We start from the raw sequence: 23,122 nt of genomic DNA, 5'->3' as shown, positions 1-23,122 counted from the left end.
AATCTTCAACACACCTTAAACAATATCGAATCAACCAAATCACATCGAATTCAAACCTAAGGTTCCAAAAATCTTCTGAATTCCGCTTTTGATCAAAAAGTCTATCAAACCACGTCTAAATGACCTGAAATTTTGCATACACATCCCAAATGACACAACGGACCTACTGCAACTCCCGGAATTCCATTTCGAACCCTACATCAAAATCTCACCTATCAACCGAAAAATGCCAAAATTTCAACTTCGCCAATTCAAGCCTAAATCCACTACGGACCTCCAAAACACGTTCTGATCACACTCCTAAGCCCCAAATCATCTCCCGAAGCTATCCGAACCATCGAAATTCACATCTGAACCCTTTTTCACATAAGTCAACTTCCGATTGACTTTTATAACTTAAGCTTACTCAAAAGAGACTAAGTGTCTCAAACCTTACCAAAACCTTTCCGAACTCAAGCCAACCAACCCGATAACACATAATACAGCTGAACAAGGCAATAAGAAGTAGAAATGGGGGAAACGGAGCAGCAACACATGAAATGACCGGTCGGGTCGTTATATCCTCCCCATCTTAAACAAACGTTCGTCCTCGAACTGGTCAAGAAACATACCTGAAGCCTCAATTAGGTGAGAATATCTGCTCCACATCTCCCGCTCGGTCTCCCAGGTAGCCTCCTCCACGGGCCAACCTCTCCACCGCACTTTTACTGAAGCTATATCCTTTGATCTCAACTTTCGAACCTGACGCTCCAAAACAGCTGCTGGCTCCACATCATAAGTCAGATCATCATCTAACTAAACCATGTTGAAATCCAAAACATGAGACGGATCGCCAATATACTTTTGAAGCATAGAAACATGAAATACCGGATGCACACTCGACAAGCTGGGTGGCAAGGCAAGCTCATAAGCCACCTCCTCAATCCTCCGAAGCACTTAAAAAGGCCCAATGAACCGAGGACTCAATTTACCTTTCTTCACAAATCTCATAACACCCTTTATGGGCAAAACCTTCAACAGAACCTTCTCGCCAACTATGTAGGGCACATTTCGAACCTTCCTGCCAGCATAACTCTTTTGTCTTGACTACACTGTACGAAGCCTCTCCTGAATCACCTTCACCTTGTGTAAAGCATCCGACACCAAGTCTGTACCCAATAGTCTAGCCTCACCCGAGTCAAACCAACAAACTGGAGATCTACACCGCCTCCCATACAAAGCCTCATATAGAGCCATCTGAATACTCAACTGGTAACTATTGTTATAAGCAAACTTTGTGAGTGGTAGAAACTGATCCCATGACCCTCCAAAATCAATGACACAAGCGCGTAATATGTCCTCCAATATCTGAATAGTGTGTTCGGACTACCCGTCCGCCTGAGGGTGAAAAGTTGTGCTCAACTCAACCTGAGTACCCAACTCTCGCTCCAAAACTGCGAAGTAAACTGAGTGCCCCTATCTGAAATGATGGAAACTGGGACACCATGCAAACGAACAATCTCTTGGATATAGATCTTTGTCAGCCGCTCTGACGAATAGGTAGTACACATAGGAATGAAGTGCGCGAACATGGTCAGCCGAAACACAATCACCCAAATAGCATCAAACTTCTTCAAAGTCAGTGGGAGCCTAACTACAAAGTCCATGGTGATCCGCTCCCACTTCCACTCTAGAATATCCATCCGCTGAAGCAAGCCACCCAGTATCTGATGCTCATATTTCACCTGCTGATAATTGAGACACCGAGCTACAAATCCCACAATTTCCTTCTTCATTCTCCTCCACCAATAATGATGTCTCAGATCCTGATACATCTTCGCGGCACCCGGATGAATGAAATACCGCGAGCTATGGGCCTCCTCCAGAATCAACTCCCGAAGCCCATCTACATTGGGCATACATATCCGGCCCTGCATCCTCAACACCCCATCATCACACCTAATACACAATAACTCTACCCTCCTGCATCAATACACACCTAATACCAACTCTTGAAGCATCATAATGCACGGTATATGAACCTGAAGCTGATGGCAAAACTAACACTGGAGTTGTGGTCAAGGCAGTATTGAGCTTCTGAAAGCTCTCCTCACACTCATCCGACCACCTGAAAAGAGCACCCTTTTGAGTCAACTTGGTCAAGGGCGATGCAATAGATGAGAATCCCTGAACAAACCGGCTGTAATAACCCGTCAAACCAAGAAAGTTGCGAATCTCTATGGCTGAGGATGGTCTGGGAAAACTTTGAACCACCTCTATCTTCTTCGGATCAACCTGAATACCCTCGCTGGACACCATGTGCCCCAAGAAAGCCACTGAACTGAGCCAAAACTCACACTTGGAGAACTTTCCATAAAGCTTCTCCTACCTCAATCTCTGCAACACAACTCTCAAATACTCTGTATGCTCCTCTTAACTATGCGAATACACTAGAACATCATCAATGAAAACTATGACAAACGAGTCGAGATAGGGCCAAAACACGTTGTTCATCAAATGCATGAATGCTGCTGGGGCATTGGTCAGCCCAAAAGAAATCACCAAGAACTCATAATGACCATATTGGGTCATGAAAGATGTCTTAAGAATATCTGAGTCCCTGATCTTTAACTGGTGATAACCTGAACGGAGATCAATCTTGGAGAACATTCTCGCTCCCTGAATCTGGTCAAACAAATCATCGATACGAGGCAAAGGATACTTGTTCTTGATTGTTACTTTGTTCAACTGCCTGTAATCAATGCACATTCTCATCGTGCCATCCTTCTTCTTCACAAATAGAACAAGCGCACCCCAAGGTGACACACTAGGCTGAATAAACCCCTTATCAAAGAGCTTCTAAAGTTGCTCCTTTAATTCCTTCAACTCTATTGGTGCCATACGATACGGTGGAATAGAAATGGGCTGAGTTCCCGGCACCAAATCAATACCAAAATCAATATCCCTATCCGGTGGCATGCCCGGTAGGTCTGCAGGAAATATATCGGGAAAATCCCTTACAATAGGAATAGAATCAATACTAGGAGTTTTTGCACTGACATCCCTCACAAAGGCTAAATATGAAAGACAACCCTTCCCAACCATACGCTGGTCCTTCAAGAACGAAATTACCCTACTAGGAACAAAATCAGTCAAACCTCGCCACTTAACCTGTGGCACACCCAGCATAGCCAATGTCATTGTCTTAGCATGACAGTCAAAAATAGCACGACACAGAGATAGCCAATCCATGCCCAATATAACATCGAAGTCTACCATACATAACAATAATAGATCCACTCGGGTCTCCAAACCCCCAATAGTCACCACACATGATCGGTACACATGGTCTACAACAACAGTATCGCTCACCGGAGTAGATACACGAATAGATGAAATAAGAGACTTACGGGGCATATCCAAATAACAAGAAAAGTATAATGACACATAAGAATAAGTGGAACCAGGATCAAATAATACAGGGGCATCTCTGTGGCAGACTGAGACAATACCTGTGATCACGGCATCTGAAGTAATAACATCGGGTCTAGCCGAAAGTGCATAGAAACGGGCCTGACGCCACCTGATCAACCTCCCCCCTCTAGGGCAATCCCTAGCTGACTGACCTCCACCCCTAGATGGTTGGGTGGGTGGTGGTGAAGTAACTGGTGTTGAAGCCGATGGCTAACTCCTCTACTGAGATGAACCCCAAGATGACGAGGACACTACCTCCACATATGACCCATCTCTCCATACTTATAGCAACTTCTGGGTGCTGGAGACAGGGACTGAAGGGAACCTCTGGCACCGAAATGACTAGCAGATGCACCTAGCATAGAAGAGCCCTGAACTGACGGAGCACGGAACGAACTCTAAGCTGGAAGGGCACTGAGTGATGACTGGCCCTGATGAGAACTGTGAGAACCATAACCCGATGACGCCCCATGATAACTTGGGTGAGCTGGCTGAGCATGCCTGAATGGACAACCTCTACCATGCTGAAACTAACCTCTCGAAGGAGAACCACCATAACTACCAGATCCCCGAGGCCTCTTGGCCTACCTCTTATCTCGCTCCTGGCAACGAACAGACTCAATCTCGCAAGCAATATCAACAACCTCCTCAAAGGTAGCACTAGACACCCTCTCCCTGGTCATGAGAATATGAAGCTGATAAGTGAGGCCATCAATGAACCTCTTAATACTCTCTCTCTCTCTCCATAGAAACCAACAAAATAGCATGACGAGCTAACTCCAAGAACCTTATCTCATACTACGTCATAGTCATATCTCCATGACGCAACCACTCGAATTGTCTGCACAGTTTCTCTCTCCGAGACTGTGCCACATACTTCTCCAAAAAGAGAATGGAGAATTATTGTCAGGTAAAGGGTGCTGCACCAACAGGCCTATGCCTCTCATAAGCCTCCTACCAAGTGAAGGCAGCTCCAGAAAACTGAAAAGTAGTGAAAGCGACCCCGCTGGTCTCCAGAATACCCGTTGTAAGAAGAATCCTCTAACACTTGTCCAAGAAACCCTGGGCATCCTCGCCCTCTGCACCACTGAAAGTTGGAGGCTGAAGTCTACCAAACCTCTCCAACCTGCGCTGCTCATCCTCTAGCATGGCAAGAGCTACATAGTCCTGAGCAGCTGCAACCGGCTGGGCTGGATGTTCCCTCGGTGTCTGAAGTCCTTGCACGACTTGCTCAAGTGTGCGAGCGGCGGGAGTCTAAGTGCCTCGCCCGACATGAGAAGTAGCTGCGGCTGTAGTAACTGAGACTGCTTGAGCTAGGCCAGTGCATACCAATAGGATCTAGGTCAGGCCCTCCTAAAGACCCGGAATCACAATGAGCACAGTTGGTGCTTGAGCTGGTACTGTTGGAAAGTCTACAACTGGGACCTGATACTGAACTGGGGCAGTTGGTAGATCTGCAGGTGCTGCCCTAGTTGTTGTGCCGGCCATACCCCTTCCCCTACCACAGCTTCGACCGCATCCTCGGCCTCTAGTGGCCACAGCTGGTGGTACTGGTGGTCGTCCATCCTGACTGGTCGCTCGTGTCCTCGACATCTATTAGAGAATAGAATAACAGAAGTTTAGTACTCGGATCAACAGATTCGCACGACAATAATTTCAAGAATATGAAGTTTCCTAAAGGTTCTGCAGCCTCCCAAGGATAAATAAAGACGTCTCCATACCGATCCGCGAGACTTTACGAAACCTACTTTTAACTCGTGAGACCTATATAACCTAGGCTCTGATACCAACTTGTCACAACCCTAAATTCGAATGTGATAGCGCCTATCGTGAAATAAGGCCAACTGACGCAAACCCCCAATTCATTTAAATAGTTATAAGAATTCAATTTAAGTCATTAGCATACTATAAATCCCAAAATAAAAGTGAGATAGAACATTTTGCGGAAATAAACACAGCCCAACATCGGGGTGTCACCAGTCAAGATCATCTAACATAAGTTTAAGAGTATGAAAAAAAAAGACAACACAGTCTATTACAGAATCTAGTACAAGGGAAAGGAAAGATAAAAGGGAGAAACACTAGGCTGCGAACATCGAGCAGCTACCTAGTGAACTCCAAATGACCCGTGCTAGTAGGACCCAAGGCTCCTGAATCTGCACATAGGGTACAGGGAGTAATGTGAGTACGCCAACTCAGTGAGTAATAAAAGTAAAAACATCTGAGAGATAAGAAAACACGTAAAACATAGCAAAATTCTATAGAAAGGCAGTATGAAATCAATACAATACAATAAAATAGTGAAAACTCGTAATAATACCTTAGTTCAGTAAGAACCTCTTTAAAACATCTTCTAACAGTTAAACAAGTGAATGAAAAGCAGCGAGAAGAGATAAACACATAAAATCAGCCCTCAGGCACAATATCAACAGAAATCAGCCCCTCGGGCAATATCATGGAACAACCTTAGCCCCTCGGGCTACATCACATATCTCACTGGGTACCTGCGCTCACTGGGGGTGTACAAACTTCGGAAGGGGCCCCTTACGGCCTAAGCACAATATCAAGCCATCTCGTGGCATAATCAATAGGCTCCCGGCCTCATATCAAGCCATCATGTGGCGTACAACTCAGGCTCTCGGCCTCATAATCATGAATCAGCTCAGTACCACTGTGGCGCGCAGCCCGATCCCATAATAACCTCACAACACAGGCCCTCGACCCTACTCAGTTAGAAATCTCTAAAAGCCACTCGAGCACAGTAAAATATGATGTTTAGCTCAAAATTTCATTTAAGATGTCAAAACAGAGTAAACATGGATGAGTTATAAAAATAGTAGAATATAGCATGACTGAGTACAGGTATAAAGTCAAAACAGTGAGGTAAAGTAGTAAAAATCCCCTAAGGGTCCAAAACAATTGGCATGAGGCCCAAATATAGCATTCAACCCAAAACATAATGATAGCAACCACTTTTCAATCAAATATACGGTAAAACAGTCATAAGGGACGGACTAAGTCACAATCTCTAATGGTGCACGACCCCACGCTCGTCATCTACGTGTGTATCACCTCATAATAGCACAACTATGTGAAGTCCAGGGTTTCTTACCCTCAGGACAACATTTACAATCATTACTCACCTCTATCCAATTCAAACTCTAGCTCGCGATGCCTTTACCTCTCGAATCGGCCTTCGGATGCTCCAAATCTAACCAAAATCAGTATATAATCATCGAAATATGCTTAGGGAACAAAGCTCACTCAAACGTAATCAAAATACCACGCAAATCCCGAAATTAACAAAACCCGACCCCCGGGCCCACATCTCGAAATTTGATAAAATTTACAACGATAGACTCCTTATCTCCCCACGAGTTCATACATATCAAAAGTACTAAAATCCTACCACAAATGACCCCTCAAACCCTTGCTCAAAGGTCTCCAATCTCAAGCCCTAGATTCCCAATTTTTAACCCTTAATTTTCATAAATTTTCAAGCCAAATCAGTGAAATAATACCATAGAAACAAGTCTAGGGTCCAAAACCTTACCTCTATGAAATCCCTATTCAAATACTCCCTCAAGCTCAAACCCGTATGAAAATGGTGAAGAATAACTCAAAATTCGCGAAGGAAATCTTTTATACCTTCTAACCCATGCTTTTCGCACCTGCGGTCCCATTACCGCTTCTGCGGTCCAAGACACCGCATCGGCAGTCCTCACTTGAAACCCAGGCACCGCATCTATGATCGATCTCCCGCACCTGCAATACCGCAAGGGCACTCAAATTGCCGCTTCTACGGTTCCAGCTCCCACGGCCCTTTTTCCGCATCTGCAACCTATTGGAGCTTCTGCGAGCCCGCACCTGCGGTCCCCTAGCCGTAGGTACGGTTATGACAGCAATGGGAAATCTTCAGCTGCCAAACCCAACTCAAAATCTTCCATCAATCATCCGAAATCACCCCGAGGCCCCCGAGACCTCAACCAAAATCACCAACCAATCATATAACACTATCCAAACTTATACCAATCTTCAAAACACCTCAAACAACATCGAATCAACCAAATCACATCGAATTCAAGCCTAAGGTTCCAAAAATCTTCTAAATTCTACTTTTGATCAAAAAGTCTATCAAACCACATCCGAATGACTTGAACATTTGCACACATATCCCAAATGACACAACAGTCCTACTGCAACTCTCGAAATTCCATTCTGACCCCTACATCAAAATCTCACCTATCAATCGAAAAATGCCAAATTCCAATTTTGCCAATTCAAGCCTAAATCCACTACGGACCTCCAAAACATGTTCTAATCACACTCCTAAGCCCCAAATCATCTTCCGAAGCTATCTAAACCATTGGAATTTACATCCGAACCCTTTTTCACATAAGTCAACTTCCGATTGACTTTTCCAACTTAAGCTTACTCAAAAGAGACTAAGTGTCTCAAACCTTACCAAAACCTTTCCGAAACCGAGCCAACCAACCCGATAATACATAATAAAGCTGAACAAGGCAATAAGAAGCAGAAATGGGGGGAAACAGAGCGACAACACATGAAACGACCGGCCGGGTCGTTACATAACCTCGACGAAGGAGTGACGAGGCTACGGTAAGGCACTTACAATATAATCTTCATACAATATATAATAAAAACAAAAAGAAAGATAGAGTAAAATAAAGCAGTAACTTGCAAGAAGTAAATGCAGTCCTCAAAGTATTTCATTAGTGTTCAGATACTACCAATCCTTAAGTGCAATTTAACACTATCGTACAACTAACACAGTCATAGAAAGAATAAATATATAGGTTGTTGCGGCATGCAACCGGATCCCACCGTACATATTATATCCACCCTTATTTCCTCTTAATATCATAAACAAAAGAATATAAATAACATTGTTGCGGCGTGCAACCCGATCCCACCATATCACAATAATCACAATTACAATTCACCCTTATTCCACCACAATCCACCCTTATTACACATGTTACGACATGTAACCCGATCCCACCGTACAATATCAATTCACTCTTATTCTACCTATTGCGGCGTGCAACCCAATCCCACCATATCAATATCAATTACTCAGTAAGTACAAAAATTTCACAATTCAAATCACAAAACCATTCACAATACTTAAACTCCAAACCAAAGCAAAAGGGAAGCTTGCAAACTATGAAAATTCACACAGGTAACATGACTCAGCGAGACCAATCCAAAATATATCATAAAAGCACCGATAAACTAACTTAAGCGAATAATAGGAGATAACGAAGCTACGGAATAACTAACACCTTCAACAAAGGGAAACGATGTCTAACACGTAGCAATTAGGCATGGGAATACAAGTAAAGCATGTAATAATTAAGGCAGGGAAAAAGACAATATAAGAAGGACGGGAAAGAAAAATGCAAAAACAGATAACTTGGCTGCGCATAAGTACTCATCACCTCACATATACGCTGCTCACATGAATTTCATATAGCAAACAGGTCGAGGGTTCCTAATCCCTCAAGTCAAAGTGAGACACAACATTTACCCCGCTTCACAGGCCACTCAATGCTCAATTACCGCTTTTCCTCTAGAATACACTTCCAAACCACTCGTATCTAGCCATAATTAACTCAATAACATCAAATATTGCTAAAGGAATCAATTACAATGCATAAATTTTAATTTTCCAAACTTTCTCCCCAAAAGTCAAAAATCGAACCCAGGCCCGCTTGGTCAAAACTCGAGGTTCAGCCCAAAACCCATTCACCCATTCACCCACGAGCTCGATTATGCAATTAATTTTAGAATCCGACCTTAATTTGAGGTCTAATCTCAATTGTCCAAAAATCCCCTAATTCTACCTAAACCCCTAATTTCTACCATGGAAATCCTAGATTTTAGGTTGAAAATTTATGAAATGTGATAGGTAATTGAAAGAGAGTGGTTTAGGATCACTTACCAATATTTTGGGGAAGAAATGTTCTTGGAAGAATCACCTCTAGGGTTCTAGGATTTGAAAATTTGGGAAACAAATCAAAAATCCCATCTAAGTCTTATTTAATTAGATGCAGATGTCGCATTTGCGACCTTGCGAAGCCTGCGAATGCGAAGGGACCATCACAAATGCGAAGTCCTTCACACTTCTGCATTTTTTGCAACTGCGAAGAAAGATTCACAAATGCGAACACTGGATGATCGCAAATGCGACACAATCGTCGTAAATGCGAAGTCTACCTTCCCCAGACCAACTTCGCAAATGTGAAGGTTATTTTGCAATTGTGAAACCTGTGTGGCCCATCTCCTCTTCGTATTTGCGATGAGAAGTCGCAAATACAAAACTCTCAGATGTTGCAACTGTGATGCCTGATCTCACAAATGCGAGATCAAAGGCCTGCAACAAGATTAGTTACACTAGCAAATTTCACCAAGTCCAAAATTACTTCGTAATCTATCCGAAGCTCACCTGAACCCTTGATAACTAGGGATTTTCACGTGTTTCATGCTCCTTCTTGCTTACGATTTGATTATAAATTCTTACAAAATAGTCCCAAAAGGCTCATAAGTTGTGCTTGATTGCAGGTTTGATCAACAAAGTGACGAGACGTCAAAGATCGGCTCAAAAAGGAGTGAAACCTGCACTAGTACCAAAGACAAGACAACTCAGGATAAACAGGCCTAGTGCGGCCGCACTACACTTTGTGCGGTCCACACTAGGGAGATTCAGAGAGCTGGTTTTAAAGGCATCAAAGCAGTGCGGCCGCAGTACATATTGTGCGGTCCGCGCTGAAGACACCGCGGCCGCACTACCGTTTTATGTGGTCCACGGAAGCAAACTTTAGAGAGATGTCAAGTGCCAAGGTTCAAGCCTATGTAGTCCGCAATGCATTCTGCGCGGACCGCATTGGAAGCCACCGCGGCTGCGATCCACTATGCGCGGACCGCATTGGAAACCTCCACGGCCGCGGTCCATTCTATGTGGTCCGCGAAGCCTAGGTTCAGAGAGTTGAAATTGCAGAGTCAAGAGCCTAGTGCGTCCGCACACCATTTTGTATGGTCCGCACTGACCCCGCAGGGGCATTTTTGTCCAGTTTTTTCAACTTAGAATAAATAGAACCTTTTTCCATTTTTAGGGTATCAGCTATTTTCTGAACTGAGGGGCGCTCGTGAGAAGACCATCTGTAGCCATTTTGAGCATTTTTACTTAGTTTTTATCATTGAATCTTTGTATTTACTTTAGCAATTAATTAATATGTCTTTATATTCATCTATTTCTCTGTTTTTCTCTTCAAGCATGAGTAGCTAGACCCATTAGCTAGGGTTATGGCTCAACCCTAGTGTGGGTAATTGATGAGTATTGTGATTTAGGGCTAGATTGACTATGGGTGTTTGTTATTTGGGTCAATTTTATGGTTTAATTTATGAATTGGTGGTTGCAAACACTGGCTTGTGCTAAGTTGACTTGGTTCTTCTTGAGAAAGAGAGCCTAAGTCTCCAAAATTGACCCAACAAGGAATTGGGATGGACTCAAAAGAATTAATAGTCCCAATTAAAGGGTTAAACCTCGAGAGAGTAATTACCCGACTTGAACCCTAGTTGTTTGAGTAAAATTGTCTACCCATTTGGTCTTGAGAAAGTCAATTGGGCAAAATCACTCTCTCTACCGAGAGGTGTGAGAGTGGGTAAAATTGTGCAGCGGTTATAGCATGTTTCCCCAATCATATCAATCGTGCCTTAGAAGCAATTACCCGTCAATTGGCCACCTAGGAGGATGCCACTACTCTAGTGCCTTTTTATCTATTAGATATAACTTTTAGCAATTCTCGTTTAGCATAATCTAGTTGCATTTATAATTAGTAGTTGATAATAGTATTTTGTTAAAGAAAAACCAAAAATGATTGGAAGTGATATTTGGAACAATTACACAATCCCAATCTAAATAGATACTCGACTCCATTTCTAGCTCCCTGTGGAAATCGATGTCGACTCACAAATCGGGTAAAAGCTATTGCGACCCTCTCTTCCTACTTTTTAGTAGTGCGGAGTAGGGAGTGATCAACCCTCGAGGCCCTAAACCAAAAATGCACACTAGTCTAAAAACATCACACAAACTTGCTCGCTCGCTCGCTCGATCAATTAACCAAAATAATACCTAGAACTACGAATTGAACACCAAATCGAATGAAATCTTCAAGAAAACTTTGAAATTCCTATTTTCACAATTGGACGTCTGAATCACGTCAAATCAACTCCGTTTTTCACCAAATTTTTGCAGACAAATCATAAAGGTATTGGACCTATACCGAGTTCCGAAACCAAAATATGGACTCGTTATCAAAAAGTCAAACTTTGGTCAAACACTTCAATTTCATTAAGCTTTCAGGTGTGTTTGGTATAAAGAAAAATATTTTCCAAGAAAATATTTTCTAAGAAAAAAAGTAGTAATCTTATTCATTTTTCGGTGTATGGTACGCAAATTAAGGAAAATAACTTGTCAAGAGTATTCATAAATAATTTAGATACAATAAATATGAAGCCATAAACTTTCGAACCAACAACCTTCCGAATCCACTATGATGACTCAAAAGGTCATCACTTATTATGGAAATAAATTCGGTATTCCAAGGCCTTAAAATCCTCCTTTTGGTCTCACCTTGATTTGCGTGCGCAGTCTGAGCGTGTATCCGGAAAGCCATTATGTGAAAATCTGTGAAAAATGATAAATTTTGCTTTTAAAATGAATTTAAGTTGACTTCGGTCAACATTTTGGATAAACAGACTCGGACCCATGATTCGACGGTCTCGGAGGGTCCGTAGGAAAATATGGGACTTGGGCGTATGCCCAAAATTGAATTCCGAGGTCCCAAGCCCGAGAAATAAATTTTTGAAGAAAATTATTTAACTAAAATTATAAGAATTTTTAGAAATTTGAATGTATTTGAATTTGATGGTATCGGGTCCGTATTTTGGTTTTGGAGCCCGGTACAGGTCTTATATGGCATTTAAGTTGAGCCTGTAAGAATTGTTAAGAAACAGAGGTCATATGACGTGATTCAGAACCTTAGTTGTAAAATTTGAAACTTTGAAAGTTCTTGAGACTTCCTTTGACTTTGATGCTAATCTTGTAATTATTGAGGTTATTTTGATGATTTGATTGCGCGAGCAAGTCCGTATGATATTTTTAGGTTAGGGTGCATGTTTGGTTTGGAGCCCCGAGGGCTCGGGTGAGTTTTGGATAGGCCACAGAGTAAAATTGGATGTAGGAGAATTGCTAGTGTGTTGCAGGTGTGTAGCAGGCCTCTGATCTCGCAAATGCGAGATCAGGCATCGCAATTGCGATGCAAGCAGGGTTCGCAAATATGAGGATTTTGTCGCAAATGCGAGGTATACTTCACAAATGCAAAGCCTTTAGTACATGTCAGAAGTCGCAAATGCAACACCTTTATCGCAATTGCGAAGGAAGCAGGTTTCTTAAGGGTTCGCAATTGGGAACCCTAGTCGCAATTGCGATATCAGAGACCTGCTAAATGAATTTCAGACGGGATTTCAACCATTTTTATAACTTTTTCTAAACTTAAACTCTCTTGGGCGCTTTTCTAAAGAAAAGTTCTCCTCCAAATCTACTGTAAGTCATTTCTCACTCATTGTTTTTAATCTATAACATCTTTTTACATAATTTCAACTCAAAATCAAGGGTTTTCATGGGGGGAAGTTGGTGTTTTGGGTAAAACTTAGGATTTTCAAATTTTGGGGATTTGGACCTCGATTTGAGGTCCGATTTCAAAACAAATTATAAATTTGTTTTTGTAGGTGAATGGATAATTGAGTTTTGGTTCGAATCTCGGGTTTTAACCATGTGGGCCCGGGGTCAATTTTTGACTTTTTGGGGAAATCATTGGAAACCTATTTTCATGTATTAGAATTGATTCATTTAGCATTTATTAATATAGTTAAGTAACTTGTGGCTAGATACAAGCGAATTGGTGGTGGAAACAAGAGGTAAAGCGGTAGTTAAGGCTTGAATTGTGTTCGTGGCATCGAGGTAAGTGTTTGGTCTAACCTTAACTTGAGGGATTAGGAGTTGTGTCTTATTTGCTATGTGTTAATTGTGGAGTACGGCGTATAGGCATGGTGACGAGTATCTATACGTCGGTGTCAAGCATGCCCGTGAGTCTCGTATTGTAATTGTTGTGACTCCGTTGTGATTTGTTCATACTTAATATGCTGATTATCATTGTTGGTACCCTTGTCGGGATGTTATTGTTTATGATATTGTCTTCCTTGCTGGGATGTTATTGTTGATGATATTGTCTCCCTTGCCGGGATGTTGTTGTTATACTCTTGTTCCCTTGTCAGGATTCTTTTATGACTGATGTTGAATTATATATGGGATCGGGTTGCACGCCGCAACGGTATCATATGAAATACGATCGGGTTACATGCCGCAATGGTAATATATAAAATGGGATCGGGTTGCACGCCGCAACGGAATTATATGAAATGGGATCAGGTTGCATACCGCAATGGTATTATATGAAATGGGATCGGGTTGCACACCGCAACGGTATTATATGAAATGGGGTCGGGTTGCACGCCACAATGGTAATATATAAAATGGGATCGGATTACACGCCGTAACGGTAATATATGAAATGGGACCGGGTTGCATGCCACAATAGTATTATATGAAATGGGATCGGGTTGCACGCTGCAACGATATTACATATTTTGGGATCGGGTTACTCGCCGCAACAAGAAAGAAATGAAAGTGAATATTGTGTTTGTTTTCCTTATTCTTTACCTTCCTTTATTGGTATTCTATTATTATCCGATACTCCCCGCAGCATGTTTTCCCCCTCCTATGTTTAACTGTAAATATCTTCTTTTATTTTTTCGCCGTTTATGATTTAACTGCACAAGTGTATTTGGTAGTCTAGCCCTAGCCTCATCACTACTTCGCCGAGGTTAGGCTAGGAACTTACCAGCACATGGGGTCGATTGTGCTGATACTACACTCTGCACTGTGTGCAAATCCTGATGCTACAGCTTTTGGACCGCTGTGAGATGGCTGCCTTCAATCTATCAAGTGATCCGAGGTAGTCCTGCAGGCGTCTGTAGGCCTTGGCATCTCCTTCTATCTTTCCATTTTGTTTCTTTTATGTATTTCAGTGACAGCGTTGTATTTATCTTTTGGACCCTTATTTGTAGTATTCCTAGACAGTCTGTGATATTGTGACACCAGTTCTGGGTAGCTTATGTTATGGATTGGCATTGGTATCATTATTAAATTATTACGTCTCAGTCTTCCGCTTTATATTTCCGCTGTTTATATGATGTTTATTCACCATTGTTAAAGGATTAAAATATATGAAAAAGGTTAAGTAATTGTAATAGTTGGCTTGCCTAGCTTTCACTAGTAGGCACCATCACGACCCCCGAGGGTGGGACATTTGGGTTGTGACAAGTTGGTATCAGAGCTCTAGGTTACTTATGTCTCATAATTCATGTACAAGCTTAGTAGAGTCTGAGAGATCAGTATGGAGACTTCTGTATTTATCCCCTAGAGGCTACATAGTTAGGAAAAAATTCACATCTATTCTTTCCTGTCGTGCGACTTGATTTCTCAATGTTAATTGAACTTCTACTCTGTTCTCTCGCAGATGGTGAGAACACGTACCGCTTCATTAGCTGACCAGCAACCCGAGACCCTAGTAGTAGCTCCTGCGAAGGGTAGAGACAGAGGCTGTGCTAGGGCCCGAGGTAGAGGCATAGCTCAGCCTAAAGCTCAAGCAGCAGCTCCAGTGGCGGAGCCTCACGTTGAGTTCGATGAGGAGGCTCTAGCCTAGTCAGTTATAGTGGGGCCAACTCTGGTCCCAGAGGGGTTCATCGCCACCCCGGTACTTCAGGATGCTCTAGTCCATCTAGAAGGCCTTATGGAGAGTGTTGCCCAGGCATGCTTGCTCCCTGTAGCACCAACCGTCTCTCAGGCTGGAAGAGGAGCCCAGACTCCTACTACTCGCACTCCGGAGCGGATGGCTCCCCAGTTTCAGACTCCAGCAGCTCAGCCAGTTGGGGTAGTTCAGCCTGGTATTGTGGCACGGTCCGGAGAGGGGCCAGCCATGTCTGCTGATGCCTTTTTGGAGATTGGATAGGTTTACCAAGCTCTTCACTACCACTTACAGCGGTGCATCTTTCGAGGATCCCCAGGATTATTTAGACAGTTGTCATGAGGTTCTTAGGAACATGGGGATAATGGAGACCAATAGGGTCGACTTTGCTACTTTTCTGTCTGGATCCGCCAAGACTTGGTGGAGAGATTATTGTTTGGCAAGACCAGCTGGGTCACCAGCTTTAACTTAGGATCAGTTTTCTCAGCTATTTCTGGAGAAGTTTCTTCCTATCACTCAGAGGGAGAACTAGTTTGAGCGTCTCCAACAGGGTTCTATGACTGTTACTCAGTACGAGACCTGGTTTATTGATTTGGCCCGTCATGTTCTTCTTATACTTCCTATTGAGAGAGAGAGAGAGGAGGTCCATTGAGGGACTCGTTTAGCCTATTCGATTACAGATGGTTAAGGAGACGGGGAGCTAGATTTCTTTTCAGGATGCGGCCAATGTGGCCAGGAGAGTTGAGATGGTTCTATCACAGAGGGTGGTCAGGGGTCTGACAAGAGACCTTGTCATTCTGGTAGGTTCAGTGGTGCCTCGTCTAGAGGTATGGATTCTTTTGGTAGGGGCCATCCTCCCAGGCCATTTCATTCAGCACTTTAGGCTTCTCATGGTGCTCCAGGTGGCCGTGGTTCTCACATGTAGTATTTTGATCAGCAGTCCTATAATGCACCGTCAGCTCCTATCAGTGCAGCTCCGCTCCAGAGTTTTCAGGTTCGTTAGTCCTAGCAGTTGAGGGCTTGTTTTACTTGTGGCGACACGAGGCATATTGCTAGATTTTACCCTCGAGCATCGGGTAGTTCTTAGCACCAAGGTTCCCGTGCCATGATTCAGGCACCGAGTGTTCCACCGCCCGCTCAGCTAGCTAGAGGTGGAGGTAGAGGTACTAGATATGGAGCTCAGGCCGCTAGAGGTGGAGGCCAGCCAGCCGGAGGTAGTCCTAGAGATATAGTTCAGAGTGGTGGGGCCCAGCCCCTATGTTATGCTCTTCCAGCCATGCCTGAGGCTGAGGCTTCCGATGTCGTTATCACAGGTACTGTTCTGGTTTGTAGTAGAGATGCTTCAGTTCTATTTGATCCAGGGTCTACATACTCCTATGTGTCATCTTATTTTGCACCGTATCTGGTCATGCCTAGTAATTCTTTGAGTGCTCTTGTATATGTGTCTACACCGATGGGTAATTATATTGTGGTAGATCGTGTGCATCGTTCTTGTATATTTGTGATTGGGGGTCTTGAGACCCGAGTAGACTTATTACTTTTGGACATGGTTGATTTTGATGTCATATTGGGGATGGACTGGTTATCACCTTACCACGCTATCTTGGATTGTCATGCCAAGACTATGACCTTAGCCTTGCCTGGGTTGCCTTGTTTAGAGTGGAGAGGGACTCCTGGTCATTCTACCCGTAGTGTTATCTCATATATGAAGGCTCAGCGAATAGTCGAGAAGGGGTGTTTGGCCTATTTAGTATATGTTCGTGATTCTAGTGCTGAGGTTCCTTCTATGGATTCTGTGCCTGTCGTTCGTGAGTTTCCTGAGGTGTTTCCTTCAGACCTGTCGGGCATGCCATCCGATAGGGATATTGACTTGGCTCCGGCCACTTAGCCCATTTCTATTCCGCCATATCGTATGGCCCTGCCTGAGTTGAAAGAATTGAAGGAGCAGTTGCAAGACTTGCTTGATAAGGGCTTTATTAGGCCTAGTGTCTCGCTTTGGGGTGCACCGGTGTTGTTTGTTAAGAAGAAGAATGGATCGATGAGGATGTGTATAGTTTACCGGCAGTTGAACAAGGTTACAATCAAGAATAAGTATCAATTACCGAGGATTGATGATTTGTTTAATCAGCTTCAGGGTGCCAAAGTATTTTCGAAGATTAACTTGAGATCTGGTTACCATCAGTTGAGGATTAGGGCATCCGATGTCCCTAAGACAACTTTCCGCACTCGGTACGGGCATTATGAGTTCTTGGTGATGTCATTTGGGTTGACAAATGCCCCAACAGCTTTTATGGATTTGATGAACCTAGTGTTCAAGCCTTACTTGGATTCGTTCGTGATAGACTTCATTGATGATATTTTGATTTATTCCCCCAGCCGGGAGGAGCATGAGCAACATCTGAGAGTTATTCTTCAGACTTTGAGAGATAGTTAGTTGTATGCTAAGTTTTTGAAGTGTGAGTTCTGGTTGAGTTCCGTAGCATTCTTAGGTCACGTAGTATCAGCAGAGGGTATTCAAGTAGATCCGAAGAAGATAGAGGTAGTCAAGGACTAGCCTACACCCGCATCAGCTACAGATATCCGAACTTTCTTGGGATTGGCGGGTTATTACCGTCGATTTGTGGAGGGGTTTTCATCTATTGCAGCCCCGATGACCTAGATGGTGCCCAATTCAGGTGGTCGGACGAGTGTGAGGCGAGCTTTTAGAGGCTCAAAACAGCTCTAACTACAGTGTCGGTGTTGGTTTTACCTACAGGTTCAGGGCCATATACAGTTTATTATGATGCATCTCATATTGGACTTGGTGCGGTATTGATGCAGGATAGCAAGGTCATTGCTTATGCTTCGTGGCAATTGAAGATTCATGAGAAGAACTATCCGGTTCATGATTTGGAGTTAGCAGCCATTGTTCACGCCCTGAAGATTTAGAGGCACTATCTGTACGGCGTGTCATGTGAGGTGTTCACATATCACAAGAGTTTGCAATACTTGTTCAAGTAGAAGGGGATAAATTTGAGGCAGAGAAGGTGGTTGAAGCTATTGAAAGACTATGATATCACCATCTTATATCATCCGGCGAAGGACAATATGGTGGCCGATGCTTTGAGTAGGAATTCAGTCAGTATGGGCAGTCTTGCGTATATTCCGGTCGGCGAGAGACCGCTTGCTTTGGATGTTCGGGCTTTGGCCAGTCAGTTCGTGAGGTTGGATGTCTCAGAGCCCAGTCGTGTGTTAGCTTATACAGTCGCTCGTTCTTCATTATTTGAGCGTATCCCAGATCGGCAGTATGATGATCCTCATTTGTGTGTCCTTAGGGACACGGTACAACATGGGGGTGCCAAGCAGGTTACATTAGGAGATGATGGAGTTTTGAGGCTGTAGGGTCGAGTTTGTGTGCCTAATGTGGATGGACTTCGAGAGTTGATTTTAGAGGAGGTCCATAGTTCTCGGTACTCTATTTATCCAGGCGCCGCTAAGATGTATCAGGATTTACGATAGCATTATTGGTGGAGGAGGATGAAGAAGGATATTGTTGCACATGTGGCTCGATGTTTGAATTGTCAGTAAGTAAAGTACGAGCATTAGAGACCTGGTGGTTTGTTCCATAAGGTTGAGATTCCTAAGTGGAAGTGGGAGAGTATCACTATGAACTTCGTTCTTGGACTTTCACGGACTTAGAGGAAGTTCGACGCAGTGTGGGTTATTGTTGATAGGCTGAACAAGTCAGCATATTTCATTCCTGTGGCAGTCTCCTATTCGTCCGAGAGGTTAGCTGAGATCTATATCTGGGAGATTGTTCGTCTTCATGGTGTGCCTGTGTCCATCATTTTGGACCAAGGTACGCAGTTTACCTCATATTTCTAGAGGGCAGTTCAGCGTGAGTTGGGCACACGGGTTGAGTTGAGCACATCGTTTCATCCTCTGACGGACGGGACAATCCGAGCGTACTATTCAGATTTTGGAGGATATGTTTCGAGCTTGGGCCATTGACTTTGGAGGCTCGTGGGATCAGTTTTTGCCTTTAGCGGAGTTTGCCTACAACAACACTTACCAATCGAGCATCCAGATGGCTCCTTATGAGGCTTTATATGGTAGGCGGTTCGGTCGCCGGTTGGATGGTTTGAGCCGGGAGAGGCTCGGTTGTTGGGTACAGATCTAGTATAGGAGGCCTTGGACAAGGTCAGGATCATTCCGAATAGGCTTCGTACAACTCAGTCCAGACAAAAGTTTTATGCCGACCGTAAGGTTCATGATGTGGCATTCATGGTCGGCGAACAGGTGTTGCTTCGGGTGTCGCCTATGAAGGTCATGATGAGATTTGGGAAGAGGAGCAAGCTTAGCCCTAGATTCATTGGCCCGTTTGAGATTCTTGATCGAGTGAGAGAGGTGGCTTGCAGACTTGCGTTTCCGCCGAGCTTATCAGTCGTGCATCCAGTGTTTCATGTGTCCATGCTTCGGAAGTATCACGGTGATCCATCTCACGTGATAGACTTCAGCATTGTCCAGTTGGACAAGGACTTGCCTATGATGAGGAGCTGGTAGCTATTCTAGACCGGCAGGTTCGTCAATTGAGATCGAAAAGTTTCCATTCTGTTCGTGTTTAGTAGAGAGGTCAGCCTGTTGAGGTAGCGACCTGGGAGTCCGAGTCCGATATGCGGAGCCGATATCCCCATCTTTTCTCCGACTCAGGTACTTCCTTCTTATGTCCGTTCGAGGACGAACGATTGTTTTAGAGGTGGAAATAAATTCGGTGTTTTGAGGCCTTAAAACCTTCTTTTGCCTCACCTCGATTTACGTATGCAGTCCGGGCGTGTATTCGAAAATTCATTATGTGAAAATCTGTGAAAAGGATAAATTTTGCTTTTAAAATGAATTTAAGTTGACTTCGGTCAACATTTTTGGTAAACAGACCCGGACCCATGATTCGACGGTCCCGGAGGGTCTTTAGGAAAATATGGGACTATGACATATGCCCGAAATTGAATTTCGAGGTCCCAAGCCTGAGAAATAAATTTTTGAAGAAAATTATTTAACTGAAATTATAAGAGTTTTTAGAAATTTGAATGTGTTTGAATTTGATGGTATCGGGCCCGTATTTTGGTTTTGGAGCATGGTACGGGTCTTATATGGCATTTAAGTTAAGCGTGTAAGATTTAGTAAGAAACGGAGGTCATATGACGTGATTTGGAACCTTAGTTGTAAAATTTGAAACTTTGAAAGTTTTTGAGATTTTCTTTGATTTTGATGTTAAACTTGTAATTGTTGAGGTTATTTAATGATTTGATTGCGCGAGCAAGTCCGTATGATATTTTTAGGTTAGGGTGCATGTTTGGTTTGGAGCTCCGAGGGCTCGAGTGAGTTTTGGATAGGCCACAGAGTGTAATTGGACTTAGGAGAATTGTTGGTGTCTTGCAGGTGTGTAGCAGGCCTCTAATATAGCAAATGCGAGAACATGCATCGCAATTGTGATGCAAGCAGGGTTCGAAAATGCGAGGATTTTGTCGCAAATGCGAAGAACCCAGGGCCAACATTACCTTGCAAATGCGAGATATACTTCGCAAATGCGAAGTCTTCAGTACATGTCAGAAGTCGCAAATGCGACACCTTTATCGCAATTGCGATATCGCAAATGCGACAATACCTTCGCAAATGCGAAGGAAGCAGGTTTCTTAAGGGTTCGCAATTGCGAACCCTGGTCGCAATTGCGACATCAGAGACCTGCTAAATGAATTTTATACAGGATTTCAACCATTTTTACAACTTGTTCAAAACCTAAACTCTCTTGGGCGATTTTCTAAAGAAAAGTTCTCCTCCAAATTGATTGTAAGTCATTTCTAACTCATTTTCTTTAATTTATAACATCTTTTTACATGATTTCAACTCAAAATCAAGGGTTTTCATGGAGAAAATTGGGTGTTTTGGGTAGAACTTAGGATTTTCAAATTTTGGGGATTTCGACCTCGATTTGAGGTCCGATTTCAAAACAAATTATATATTGGTGTTCGTGGGTGAATGTGTAATCGGGCTTTGATTCGAACCTCAGGTTTTGACCATGTGGGCCCGGGGTCGATTTTTGACTTTTTGGGGAAATCATTGGAAAACCTATTTTCATGTATTAGAATTGATTCATTTAGCATTTGTTGATATAGTTAAATAACTTGTGGCTAGACAAGCGAATTGGTGGTGGAAACAAGAGGTAAAGCGGTAGTTGAGGCTTGAATTGTGTTCGTGGCATCGAAATAAGTGTTAGGTCTAACCTTAGCTTGAGGGATTAGGAGTTGTGTCTTATTTGCTATGTGTTGTTAATTGTGGAGTATGACGTATAGGCATGGTGAGGAGTATCTATACGTCGGTGTCAAACATGCCGTGAGTCTCGTATTGTAATTGTTGTGACTCCGTTGTGATTTTGTTCATGCTTATTGCTGATTATCATTATTGGTACCCTTGCCCGAATGTTATTATTTATGATATTGTCTTCCTTGTCGGGATGTTATTGTTTATGATATTGTCTCTCTTGCCGGGATGTTGTTGTTATACTCTTGTTCCCTTACCGGGATTCTTTTATGACTGATATTGAATTGTATATGGGATCGGGTTGCACGCCGCAACAATATCATATGAAATGAGATCGGGTTGCACGCCGAAACAGTATCATATGAAATAGGATCGGGTTACATGCCGCAACGGTAATATATGAAATGGGATCGGGTTGCATGCCGCAACGGTATTATATGAAATGGGATCGGGTTGCACGCCGTAACGGTATTATATGAAATGGGATCGGGTTGCTCGCCGCAACGATAATATATGAAATGGGATCGGGTTGCACGCCGCAACGGTAATATATAAAATGGGATCGGGTTGCACGCCGCAACGGTAATATATGATATGAGATCGGGTTGCACGCCGCAATGGTATTATATGAAATGGGATCGGATTGCACGCCACAACGGTATTACATGATTTGGGATCGGGTTGCTCGCCGCAACAAGAAAGAAATGACAGTGAATATTCTGCTTGTTTTCCTTATTCCTGTTAGCAATTGAATTATGGTTTTTCTTTACCTTCTTTTATTGGTATTATGTTGTTATCTAATACTCCCCGCAGCATGCTTTCCCCCTTCTATGTTTAACTGTAAATATCTGTTTTTATTTTTCCGCCGTATATGATTAACTGCACAGGTTTATTTGGTAGTTTGGTCCTAGCCTCGTCACTACTTCGCCGAGGTTAGGCGAGGCACTTACCAACACATGTGGTCGGTTGCGCTGATACTATACTCTGCACTGTGTGTAGATCCGAGTGCTGCAGCTTTTGGACCGCTGTGAGGTGGCTGCCTTCAGTCCATCAGGAGATCCGAGGTAGTTCTGCAGGCGTCCGTAGGCATTGACATATCCTTCTATCTTTCCATTCTGTTTCTTTTATGTATTTCAGAGACAACGTTATATTTATCTTTTGGACCCTTATTTGTAGTATTCCTAGACAGTCTGTGATATTGTGACACCAATTCTGGGTAGCTTATGTTATGGATTGGCATTGGTATCATTATTAAATTGTTACGTCTCAGTCTTCCGCTTTATATTTCCATTGTTTATATGATGTTTGTTCACCATTGTTAAAGGATTAAAATATATAAAAAAAGGTTAAGTAATTAGAACAATGGCTTGCCTAGATTTCACTAGTAGGCGCCATCACGACCCCCGAGGGTGAGAAATCCGGGTCGTGACACCCAAAAATTTCATAAACTTCTGAATCGCTAAACTTTCAAAACTGCAAACTTT

Source organism: Nicotiana sylvestris, chromosome 1, assembly GCF_000393655.2.
Source record: "Nicotiana sylvestris chromosome 1, ASM39365v2, whole genome shotgun sequence".
In the NCBI taxonomy this organism is placed as follows: domain Eukaryota; kingdom Viridiplantae; phylum Streptophyta; class Magnoliopsida; order Solanales; family Solanaceae; genus Nicotiana; species Nicotiana sylvestris.
This window is presented reverse-complemented; position numbering follows the sequence as displayed.